Below are 12,297 nucleotides of genomic sequence, written 5' to 3'. Positions count from 1 at the left end.
TCCACCGTTGGTACCTGGGGCTAAATTAAACATTATGAGTACTATGATTCAACTCCTCAATCTAAAGGGATTGTTTGGTGGCCTTCTTGGGGATGACCCAAACTTGTATCTGGTGAATTTTTCCACCATATGTAAATCTTTTAATAACCCAGGAGTGGGCTAGAATGCTATCCGATTGAGATTGTTTCCATTGTCTCTGTCTGGAGAGGCAACTTTGTGGCTAAATAATCTGACACCCGATTCTATAACCAGCTGGAGGCAGTTGAAAGAAGCTTTCCTAGAAAGGTTCTTTCCGCCTTTTGGGAGGGTACAGTTGAGGGATGAGATCAGGAACTTTAGGTATCTCCCAGCTGAAGCCTTATATGAAACTTGGGAAAGTTTCAAGAAGAAGCTGACACAGTGTGCAAACTATAATATCACAGACATACACTTGATAGAGACTTTGTACAGGGCTCTTAACTTTGTGACAAATCCAATTGTAGATAATGTTGTTGGTGGTTTGTTTGTTGATCTTACATTCCAAGAGGCTTCAGAGTCGGGCATGGCATACCACAGACTCTGTGGTAACTAGCCCTCCTATGTTTGGGGTTATTACTGTGGAACAATGCAGAAGAAATAAGGAGCATGACCAAGACATGGCTCACCTTAAAATATAGATAGAATTTCTAACCAAGCACTTGCTATCAGGTAAGATAGAGAAGGTAAAAGTTGTAGGATATTAGGATAGAGTTGATGCTGATGCAGAAAAAGAGGCGAAATATATTAATAATCAGAGGGGTTTTCGAGGCAATGGCCAATGGAATCAAGGTCAAAATTATTATAATAAGCCTGGTTATAAAGATTGGGAGCAGGGAAATTAGAGGAACAACAATGATAGGAGCGGGCTCTATGTCCCTCCTGGAAATTGTGAGGCTGCTATAACAAGTTCTGAAAAGATGTCCATGAAGGACATGATGGCTAAGTTATTGAAGGGAGTGGAAGCAACTAACTCTGGTGTGACTACCATGAATACCGATCTATCATCTATTAGTCAGTTGGTAAACTCGCACTCCATCGCTATCAAATAGTTAGAGCAGCAGATGAGCCAACTCTCACAGCATTCAACCAGAGGAAGAGCAAAATATTACCAAGTGATACGGTCCAAAATCTGTGGAATAGTAAGATATTACCTGGCCCTTCTGTGGGAAAACATATAGTTAATGAGATAATTGATGATGAACCGGAAGAAGGAGGTCCAGTGGAGTTTGAGAAGCTAGATAATTCTGATGATGCTCTAGAAAAAGAGAAAGAAAAGAAAAATGAGGTAATTTTGAAAACTATCCCAAGACCACCAGCTCCCTTTCCTCAATGATTGAAGAAGTAAACTGATGATGTAAAATTCAGCAAATTCATGGCAATGCTCAAGCAGTTGACAATAAATGTGCAATTGGTGGAGGCACTCAAACAAATGCCAGGATACATGAAGTTTATGAAAGACCTTGTCACGAAGAAATGAAATTTTAGCCATGAGCTAGAGGACAATCTTCTTCATTGTGGCGCTATCTCTACAAGGTCTTTAGTGCAGAAAAAGGTAGACATGGGAGAGTTTACCATCCCGTGCACTATTGTGTCCCTGAATTTCACAAAAGCACTATGCAATTTGGGAGCCATTATAAATCTAATGCCACTTACGGTGTACAAAAGACTGGGTTTGGGGGATCCTACCCCAACGAACAGGCGATTGGTGATGGTAGATAGGTCTGTAGTATAGCCAGTGGGCATATTACATGATGTATTAGTAAAAGTGGCTGACTTTATTCTGCTTGCTAATTTTGTAGTCCTAGACTGTGAGATGGATTTTGAAGTGCCTATCATCTTGGGCATACCATTCCTTGCAACCGGGAGAGTGGTCATAGATATGGAGCTGAATGAGCTGAAGTTCAGGCTAAATGATAAAGAAGCACGATTCAAAATACTCATCTATGATACAGCAAAAAGAGATGAGTATTTTCTCAATCATGGACGTATTTTATGAATATGATAAAGAGGTATCAGCAGGTTGTCTTGGCGAAGTCTGAGTAGTTAAGATAACCAAGTCGTGCCGCGAAATTAAATCAGGCGCTATTGGGAGGCAACCCAATATTTTTATGTACTAGCAAATTATTTATTTTTGTAGTTAGGTTCTAGTGCAAAGAAGGTGGCATCGATGTATTCAGCCAAGTGCTCCTGATGACATTTTTTGATGGGCTGTCCTAATTGTGATAAGCCATCAGATTTGCCGTTAGAGGCATCAGCTCTGAGGTAGGTTCTGTTAAGCTGACGACATTTTTGATAAGCTATCACATTTGTGATGGCTTATCAGAAATGTCGTCATAAAAAAATCCCAAAATTAGCTGAAAGTATGGGCCCAGGTAAAAAGATCTGACCCTGACCAAGACACTGTTTTTCCACTTTCCCGTTTATTTCTTCTATTTTACTTAAAGTTTTATTTTCTTTCCATACTTAGTTTATTTTATTTTTTTCTTCAAAGTGTCTCCAACTAAAATAAAAGAAATCTTCCTTGTGTGTGTGGGTTTGCAATCAAAATCAAGAATATTTCTTTACTTTCTCTTGCTCATCGTGAAGGTACCCACTAGGTATGCTCGAAACCTAGCCCTTCGTTTCAATAGGTAAGTGATAAACTGAGGTGAACCAAAGTTCCCAAGAAGCTTGAATCAAGTTATCTTGTAAATGGCTGAAAATCAGGAACTAGGGTTTGCTGTGCAAGCTTGGGACTTACAAGCTCAACTCAAAAACGAGAACCAATGGGGTTTTAGGGAGAAAGTGGATTAAAAAGCAAGTGAAAGTTGAGTTAGAGTTGTATCCCGAGATGACGACATTCATGATAAGTTATGACAACTGTGATAGCTTATCATAAATGTCATCAAAGGTTGCTAAAACTATTGTGGGTTCTGTTTAGAGCTGATAAAATTCATGATAAGTTATCACAACTATGACGGCTTATCAGAAATGTCGTCAGAAGTTGATAAAATTTTATGGGTTCTGTTTAGAGCTGACGACGTTTGTGATGGCTTATCAGAAATATCGTCACACCTGGGATCTGAAGCATGAATAAGCCTTTTCAAGGGGTGTGAAACTTAAAATGATTGATGTGTTTGTGTTTATACTCTTGAGGGTTGACTAATGGTTTTTCTCTTGCTACAGGTTGTGAAATGGCACCTAAAGAAAAGAACTCAAAATCTACAAAGAAAGTGACCAAGGGAAGTGTACCTCGGAGACTCTTTAACGAAGAGTCTGATTATGAAGAGGAAGAGCCTCTGCTCAAGCAGCAAAAGAAAAAGGAAAGCCCTATGGAGTGGAGGAGAGTAAAGAGAGTAACACTGAGCCAACAATATCTAAACATACAGCTTTTGAGTAGAAGGCCTCTGAGCAACAAGATTCTGAATATGCTGAATCTAAAGAGCATAATTTAGATTATCCTGATTTTGGGGAGCATGAGTCTGGGCAACCTAAATTTGTGAGACCATCAACTGAGTCCCCTTCTTTCGAGCCACTAGATGAGGAAGAATCTCCAATTAGGGGAACTATGGATAAATGTAAGAATCCTGAAGTCCGATATTGTACTAGGTGGCAGATTCCCAAAGTTTAGAAAATTTTCTTTGATGGGCTTCACAGAACTAACAAAAGGGTTGTTAAGAGGCCAATCTTCAAAGAGGAGAATCATCATTAGAAGTTTGAGCAGATACCCCGAGGTGGAGCAAAAATTTCGTGTTTACAATTTGAGGAAATTCATTTTGCCCTATACTAGTTAGGAGTTCTATGAAAACTACCAAGCTCGCTTGGAAAACATGTGTAGAGAAGGGGAGAAAGTAGCTGACCAACCTTTGTTGGATAAAGTCCCGGTACGGGGTGTAATGGTGGATGTTTTTGAAGAAACAATCAATAGGTTCCTTCTTGGCCCAAAATTCACTCCTCAAGCCACTTCGCCTACTTTCTATGCCAGTTAAAGCATCGGGAAAATCAAAGGTCTTGGTTAGCCACACTCATAGCTGATAGAGAACTGGAATGGCTGACCAACCCAAGTGAAAGAATCTTTAAGGCATCCTTGAATTCAGAGGCAAGATTTTGGTGGGGTATTGTACGTACCTGGTTGATGCCCATAGATGGCGATAATATCCTCGGGGATGATAGAGCAATTCTAGGTACAAGTTTTGTAGCTAACCACAAATTCAACTTTGGAGAGATCATTGCTGAAAAGATAAAAATTCAGGTCTTAAGGTCCGATACAGCATATCTCTTCCCTTGTTTGATTACAAGGTTGTGTAGGGCAGCCAATGTGCCCAAGATTTTAGGGTTAGAAGAAGAACTCCTTGCCAAGAAGACCCACAATCCTATCCGAAATGAGGAAAATTAGCCGAGGCTAATGCTTGACAGGGGTGCAGAGATTCCAGCTGATCCACCTGTAACAGGTACCAACTTAATGCCTAATGTAGAAGTACAGGATTCCGAGGCTGCACCACCAACATCTTCAGCATAAGTAGGTCCAGTTTCTGGAACTGAGACAAACCCTTCAGCTGCGGTGCCTACAACAGAATTTACCTTCAACCCTATAGATTTTAGAAGAGTAGCAAAGCAGTCCAAGTGGTGCGAGGCACAACTTAAACTCTTTGCCAAGTAATTTGTGGCATCAATGGACAAAAGGGTTAAGGCTACACTCGAGCCCTACAAGGCTCTGCCGGGTCAAATTAATGAATTGGACAACCGTTTCAACGCACAGTCTAAAGAGAGGTCAACTCCAGAGATGGAATTAGTCAGATTAAACCTAGACAAAGTAAAGGCAGAGGTTAGGAAGCTACAACAACAACACTTTATGGTTTCAGCAGATCTAGCAACTGAAGAGTCTGAGGGACAAATCCCGATGCTTGATCTCACAGAGGAGCTAGTGAAGAAAAAGAAAAAGAAGAAAGATAATAAGGAAGGAAAAGGTAAAAGAGAGAGGCTCAACAATGATAGAAAGAAAAGTAGAGAAGAGGGAAAGAAATAAGTCTGAAAAGGAGGAGATGAAGAAGGCGAGAATTGAGTCCTTAGTGGACAATGAGAGATGGAAGGCAGCCATCCAAGCAAGAGCCACAGGGGCCTCTACTAGTAGGCCTTCATAGACTGATAGACCAGCTACACCAGAATAGAGCAAGGATCCTAATAGAGATAGGGTAGCTAAGGATGCGACAACAGGGTCAGTAACCCATGAACCCCAAGATTGATCTATTCTACGTATACTCTAATCATAAGTTTAGATTTTCTTTGATTCTAAGTTGAGGGTGTAGGGTAATTTGTTGTTGTAAAATTTTGTAGCCGACTAGGAGAAATACTTGTACTTGAGGCAGTTGAATTGTTTTGTGATTTTTGTACACCTCTTCAAGTGGTTTACTTCTTTAACTATGTGATTTGCATTTAAGTGTGACCACTGTGCATCTTTGTATGGCATTAGTTATAGTAACACAATAATTATTTCTAAACAGCTGCATGAACTGAATGAGTAGTAGATTGTGATATACCTATGTGTCAAGTGTGGGTGAGATGATAGTTCCCTCTGTATGCTGAAGCTAGAACTTACCCAGTTAGTCTTACCTAGATTGAAGGATAAGGGTTAGGAAAGGACCATAGGCCGTTTTGATATGAGCTTACTTTAGCCTAAATGACCTTCCTTATGTGCATAATATCCCTTGATCCCTATTTTGATCCTAATTAGCCTATTTTTTTATGACACCTGTCACCTTTCCATTTAGATCACAATGAACCTATTTTGGTCCTAGTCCTCCTTGGACACTGTGCACCTTGACTTAGGCAAATGGCCTAAGTTGAGGGTGGCTATCATAGGGGTGCACAATACAGAATGAGTATGAAGAAAGGTAGCATAAAATAAAAGAATAAAAAAGTTAGGTGCGGAGGAAAAAAGCAAGAAAAAAGAATTGTGAAAAAGAATAAGTAATTGTGGAAAAAACCGCACCCAGCCTAAATAAGTATGATCAATAAAAGAGAAGAGTGGAAAAGTCTAATGAGTGAAACCCCAACAAGATAGTGTAGTATCAAGGAGTCTTTGTCAATTTAAATACCATCGAGTATCATACCAGCCCCTAACCTATATCACAAGCCTAAGAGAAGACCTATAGTGATCCTAGCTGACCTATCTAAAGATCTGGGTAATGAAAATAAGGGCAATACTATGGTACTTGGCATACATTGGTTTGAAATTCATTCTAAGAATGAGTTTTTTTATTGTCCCCATGGTTATGTATAGGATTATTGATATGAGATAAGGGGGATTTCTTTGTTGTGAGGGCACACCAGATATGTTTCTAGTTGCTAACTTATTTGGAGAGTGTAATACTGGTATATGCATGGTTAATGTAGCTAAATTAATACTGTATATTGATTTTTGTGTGTTGCATTGGTGTTCTTCATTGTTGTTGAATTAACTGACCTTGGAGAGGGTGAAAGTGTTTTGAGATTATATGGATGATTGACTGCCAAATGTACGTTGTATTCTGTTAGTCGTGTTGAGTTGCTTGAGTATAAGCAATTATTTTAAGTTGAGGGTGTTGATGTGTGAGCTAATGCTAACATAATTGAGGCTTTTAACTAAGAATAATTGCAAAGTCTTAAGCAACTTTTGTCAATTTTGATTGTTTTATGTTTGATTTTGAAGAAGAAGCTATGATCCAAGAGAACCAACAAGGATGGAAGCAAAGGAGTTGAAATATGAAATAATTCGAAGAAAAGTGTGGCTGACAACATTTATGATAAGTCGCCAGCCCTATGATAAGTTATCAGCTTCAGAGTCAGCCTCAGGCAGAGAATGCACCTGAGTTGAGAGTTGTGATGACATTTTGTGATAAGCCATCAAGGAGCTGATAGGTCGTCAAAGTTGTCGTCAGCCTAAGGCAGAACATAATGGCTGAGGTAGAAACTTGACGACATTTGTGATAATTCGTCAATGATTTGATAGGACATCACCGATTGTCGTCAGCTTTAGGCAGTGAGTATCAAAAGCAAAGAGGAGCTGATGACATTTATGATAAGTCATCAGCCTCTTGATAGGTTATCACGAATGGTGTCACCTAATCCGAGAAATTTCTGAACTTTATTATTTTTTTTTCATAATTAGGGTGAACTATTTAAAGAATTGTTGAGGGTCTTCTTGAGAGTTCCGAACATCTTTTGGAGACACGTATTTTTATTTTCTCTCACTAGTTTCTTGACTTGAACAAGCAATTACTTTGAAGAGATTATCATTATTATTTTGGGATTACTATTGTGATCTAATCTGAGAATATCTAGTTTCTATTCATCTCGTGATAAGTTTATCTTTCAAATCATGAATATAACTAGCTGTTTCGATTATTACATCATGAGCGGCTAAATTCCTTTAACCTGAATCATGAGATCTAGGGTTAAGTCTTGATAAGGTGCTGAGTGTTCAAGAATCAAAAGACGGTAGGACTCCTTGATACTTCTGAGGTTTTAATTATCGTCTATTGGTTACAAATGATACATAACACCTGCTTTGATTTGCTTTATAAAGAAATCAAATATAGTGGGAAGTGAATTATTAACAGGGACGTGAAAGCACTTAAAACTTCCATTTAATAATTGACGTTATAACAAGGTTGATTAACCTAAGGTAAAATCTGTTCATGAATATAAATTCCCTAATTCCAGGAGGATTAGGTAATTAAATGCTTAAGTAAGTCGAGAGACATTTAGGCATAACTTCGATAAAGATAACTTGTTGTCCTACCTAATGTGAGAATCTTGAACCACCATTAGTATCGGTCAAGTACCAAAACCCCAAGTGAACATAATTCTGGATTTTCCATAAACTCTTGATTACGAACACTGTAACTAAAGTGACCAACAATTACTTGCTAAACTAAAAACCTCCCCTTTTATGGAAACATCCAGCTATCAGTTGATTAAATTTCAAACGACTTAAGTTCACACCATATTCCCTGTAGGATTTGACCCCAACCTAGTTGGGTTTTATATTGACAGCGCTTGCTTACATTCATATTAGAGAAGTGTAATTTGAGTGTTATCAAAATACCCATTAAACATAAATACAACCCAGCCTCTTGCCATTGAAGAAAGTTTAAATAGAGATTAAATAGGTTTACTTGGTCAATAGACCTATGATGACCCGAATGCTATTAGAACCATATGGAGTGCAAGGTAAACCACATAAAAATAAGTTGCTCGCATATTCAATCCAAAAGGGTAGCCTCTAAAGAAATTCACTAGGTCTCAAATGCTCATCCTTCACCTACTAACATCATAGGCATTAAGCTATAAAGTCAGCTGCATCTCTCTTTATACCAACCCACAATAATGTTGCCTCAAATCTTTATATATCTTGGCTATCCCATGGTGATAAACACCTAGAGCTTTGGGCCTGTCGAAGTATCAATTGAATTAGGTCACCTACCCTTGGAACACAAATGCACCCATCAAATATTAGAATGACCTCTAAATGTAAGGTAACCCTTCTGAATTCACCTCTTATCACTTGACCTTGAATGCCACATAGCCTGTTATCCTCAAATTGCTAACCCTGAATCAGCTACAACAAGGAAGATCTAGCCTCAACACTAGAAAATATCATCCTGGGATCTAAAATATCAAGTCGAACAATTATTTTAGACAAGAACTAAATTTCTAAGGCCAAAGGTCTCCAAAATTAGAGTAAAGGCAAAGGTACCATAGTCACTGTCTTTCGGCTCAAGGCATCCGCTAACATATTTACCTTGCCTGAATGATATCAAACTGAGATATTGTAGTTTGATAGAAACTTAACCCACCTATGTTGTCTCTAATTAAGATCATTTTGGGTAATAATGTACTAAAGACTATGGTGGTCTATGAAGATCTCACAGCAAATATCAAATAAGTAAAGCCTCCAAATCTGAAATGGGAAAACTATCGCCGCCAACTCTAAGTCATAGTGGGGTGGTTGCACTTTTGAACCTTTATCTATCTTGAAGTATAAGCAATAACTCAGCATCATTGCATTATAATAAACACAAAATAAACACCCAAAGCATCACAATATACCATAAACCTCTCGCCCTTGACTTGGAGAGTTCGCATAAGAGCTAAAGAAGTAAGTCCTTAAGCTTCAAAATGCTTACCTCATACCCATTAGACCACTTAAAACCTCATTCTTAGTCAATCAAGTCATAGGGGCTTTAATAGTAGCAAATTTCTCAATGAACCACCTGTAGTAGCCAACCACAGTATGCAAAGTAGGCCTTGCCTAATCACTAATAGCCTCAGTCTTTGTCGGATCCATCATAATCCCATTATTAGACATTGCATGTTCTTAGAATACCACATAATCAAGGCAGAATTTGCACTTTGAGAATTTGGCATAAAACCTATGATCTATTAAAGTACAAAGCATAGACCTCATATATTACACATGTTTCTCCTTACTCATTAAATATTCCAGAAAATCATTAATAAAAACTATCACAAAGAAGTCTAAATAAGGCCTGGAAATATGGTACATCCGGTTCATGAATTCAGCAGGGCATTGGTCAACCCAAAATACATTACTAAGAACATGTAGTGGCTGTAACGAGTCTAGAAGGATGTCATAGGGATGTCCTCTAACCAAATCCCCAACTGATGGTAGTCAAGACTCAGATAAATCTTAGAAAATAATGTTTCACCCTGATGTTTGTCAATTAAATCATTAATACGAGGCATAGGATAATTATTCTTCACTATCACCTCATTTAATAGCCTCTAGTCAATACACATATGCATAGAACCATCTATCTTCGTTATGAATATAATAAGATCACCCCAAGGTTATATACTCAGCCTAATGAAATACTTACTAGGAAGATCCTAAAGTTGAATATTAAGCTTATTTAGCTTAATGGGGGCCATGCAGTAAGGTGCCATGGAAATATGTAACATCTTAGGTTTTTGGTCCTCAAAAAGTTTTACAATTTTATCCTCACTTTACTGACTATAACTCACCTTATAAGTCGTAGGGTGTCTTGACGGTTTAGGTGACCCTAGTCGTAAGGTATCCAGTAAATGGTGTTTACGTTATTATCTTGGATACGACTTAGGTACATAAGTCATAAAGACCCATGATGAGTCATTGCGATCAAATCGTAACCAAATAAAAAATTAAGTGGCAAAGTTCTACTCTGAGTATGAGTGGCTCACTATGAGTCATAAGGACTTATTACTAGTTGTTGGAAGTAAATTTTAGGATGACTAGTGTTCACCCATTTGGGTTCTATGTTGATTATGACTGGACCCTACGAGTCGTAGGGACCCATAATAAGTAGTACTAGTTGAGTCGTAGGGTCAATAGATTATGGGTATCCCAAGGACTGTCTTGGTTATAAATCAGGGTGCTGAGTCGTAATGTGTCTATACGTGTCATATTGTGACCAGTAGTCACTTACGATAATTTTTCAATCTTTTTATTAAGGGTACTTTGGATATTTCCCCTCTACCCCAGTTGTAACCCATGACTTAAAACCCTATTGGGGACCCCATTAGAATTGTTAAATCACTAAAATACTTTCAAAAAGCTCTCTTTAATTCTCTCAAGCATCCATACTTAGGGTTTTTGGTGATGTCCAAGCAACACCTTCTCTCAAAAGATGATACGATCGTTGCCAAATATAGTAAGCCAACAAAGGTTGGGGTAAAATCCTAAGGGAATACATGGATTCAAGGCTCCCAGTTGCTATAATCAGTAGGCTAAACTGGAAAAGTAAATAGGGTTTTGAGTATTAGTGTCAAACTAGTAGCAAATATAAATTTTGGTTGTAATTAGTTGCAAGTGAACACTAGGATTTTATTCCCCTGGCTTCTCAACTTCGTAGGTTTATCGTGCTTTGTTAAACCAACCCGATACCATGCATACATATTCGATAAGTTATATACCTTCTACAATCTTTTGGATGAGCAAAAGGATTCCACTCTTTACCTTTTGAGTCTCAGGATGTCACTTTACCAACCGTTATCTTGATCCTAGTTAACTATTACATTTTGAGTCTCTAGTTATTCGATGAAACCTAACCATATTACTAAGATAAAAACTAGAAGCATGGATCGATAGTTAAACTCCAAATTATTATTGCCATTATCTTTTCCTAGTTACTACTCCTATTTTGGAGTAATTAGCAATAATCTAGGCGGGATCCTAACATTTGCAACTGCTAATAATTATATAATAGTAAAGATAATGCAATCCATTCCATGGGTATCGGTTCAATTCAACAATAGCACTTCCCCTACTTTATCAATCCATCGGGGTTTCCAAAACATGAGCTATGGGTTGCTAGCCACTCATGCTTATGAAGAATTCAACAACATTCATAATCAAAAGCATAGATGAAATCACAATAATAAGAAGTAGAAAAAGCCCATAGCTGTAACTGAATTAATGAACCAAAGTCAATACAAGAGAATCCAAGATCAAAATCTGATCTTGGAATCAAAATATGTATATGAATATCAAAAGTGTGTTACCCCTACTAAAAACACATAAAGGGCATTCATCTTACATGAGGAAACCTTAAAATTAAAGCCTAAACGAAATAGGAGAAAAAAGGGTCGGTGGCTACTTATGGCCCCCACTTTTACCCTGACCCTGGGCGCAGGTAGTACCTACGGTTAGTAGGGTGGGAGCAGGTACCAAGATGAAAAATCCTTCACGTCAGCTCTTAGGATTTTGGACTTCTGGCACTTGCTTTGCCATCTTGTGGTCTGTAGGTCATACTTTCAGTCCACATGTTGACTTAGTAAGTGTCGAGAGTCATCTTTTTAGCTCTGCTTTAATTATCAAACATGCTTTGATCACGAACAAGTTGGAAAGTATCCCGAACATCCATAATTGCTTTCAAAAGTAGCTAACACACCTTTTCTCATCTTTTCATGAACTTAGCATCCAAAACATGATTTTCTCCTAAACATACACAAAATGCATCATATCCAACAAAATAACCTCAGAAATTTGCATATTTTCCTTATTTTAAGTGTTGAAACTGATATATTTCTATAGCACATCAACACCTCAACTTAGAATGTTTGCCTGTCCTTAGGAAAAAAAATACAACAAAAATAAAAATGATGCTTAACTAGGAGAATCTAAGAAATTCAAGGAAGTCAGTCAATACTTAAAGATCAGAAAACAACACCCCCTCCAATATTAGTTTCAAAACCAAATGTATATGAGCAAACCTTAAAACTAAAGCCCAAATGAAATAGGAGAAAAAAGGGTTGGTGGCT

Source organism: Capsicum annuum, chromosome 12 (assembly GCF_002878395.1).
Source record: "Capsicum annuum cultivar UCD-10X-F1 chromosome 12, UCD10Xv1.1, whole genome shotgun sequence".
NCBI lineage: Eukaryota > Viridiplantae > Streptophyta > Magnoliopsida > Solanales > Solanaceae > Capsicum > Capsicum annuum.
Note: the sequence above shows the minus strand (reverse complement) of the source record.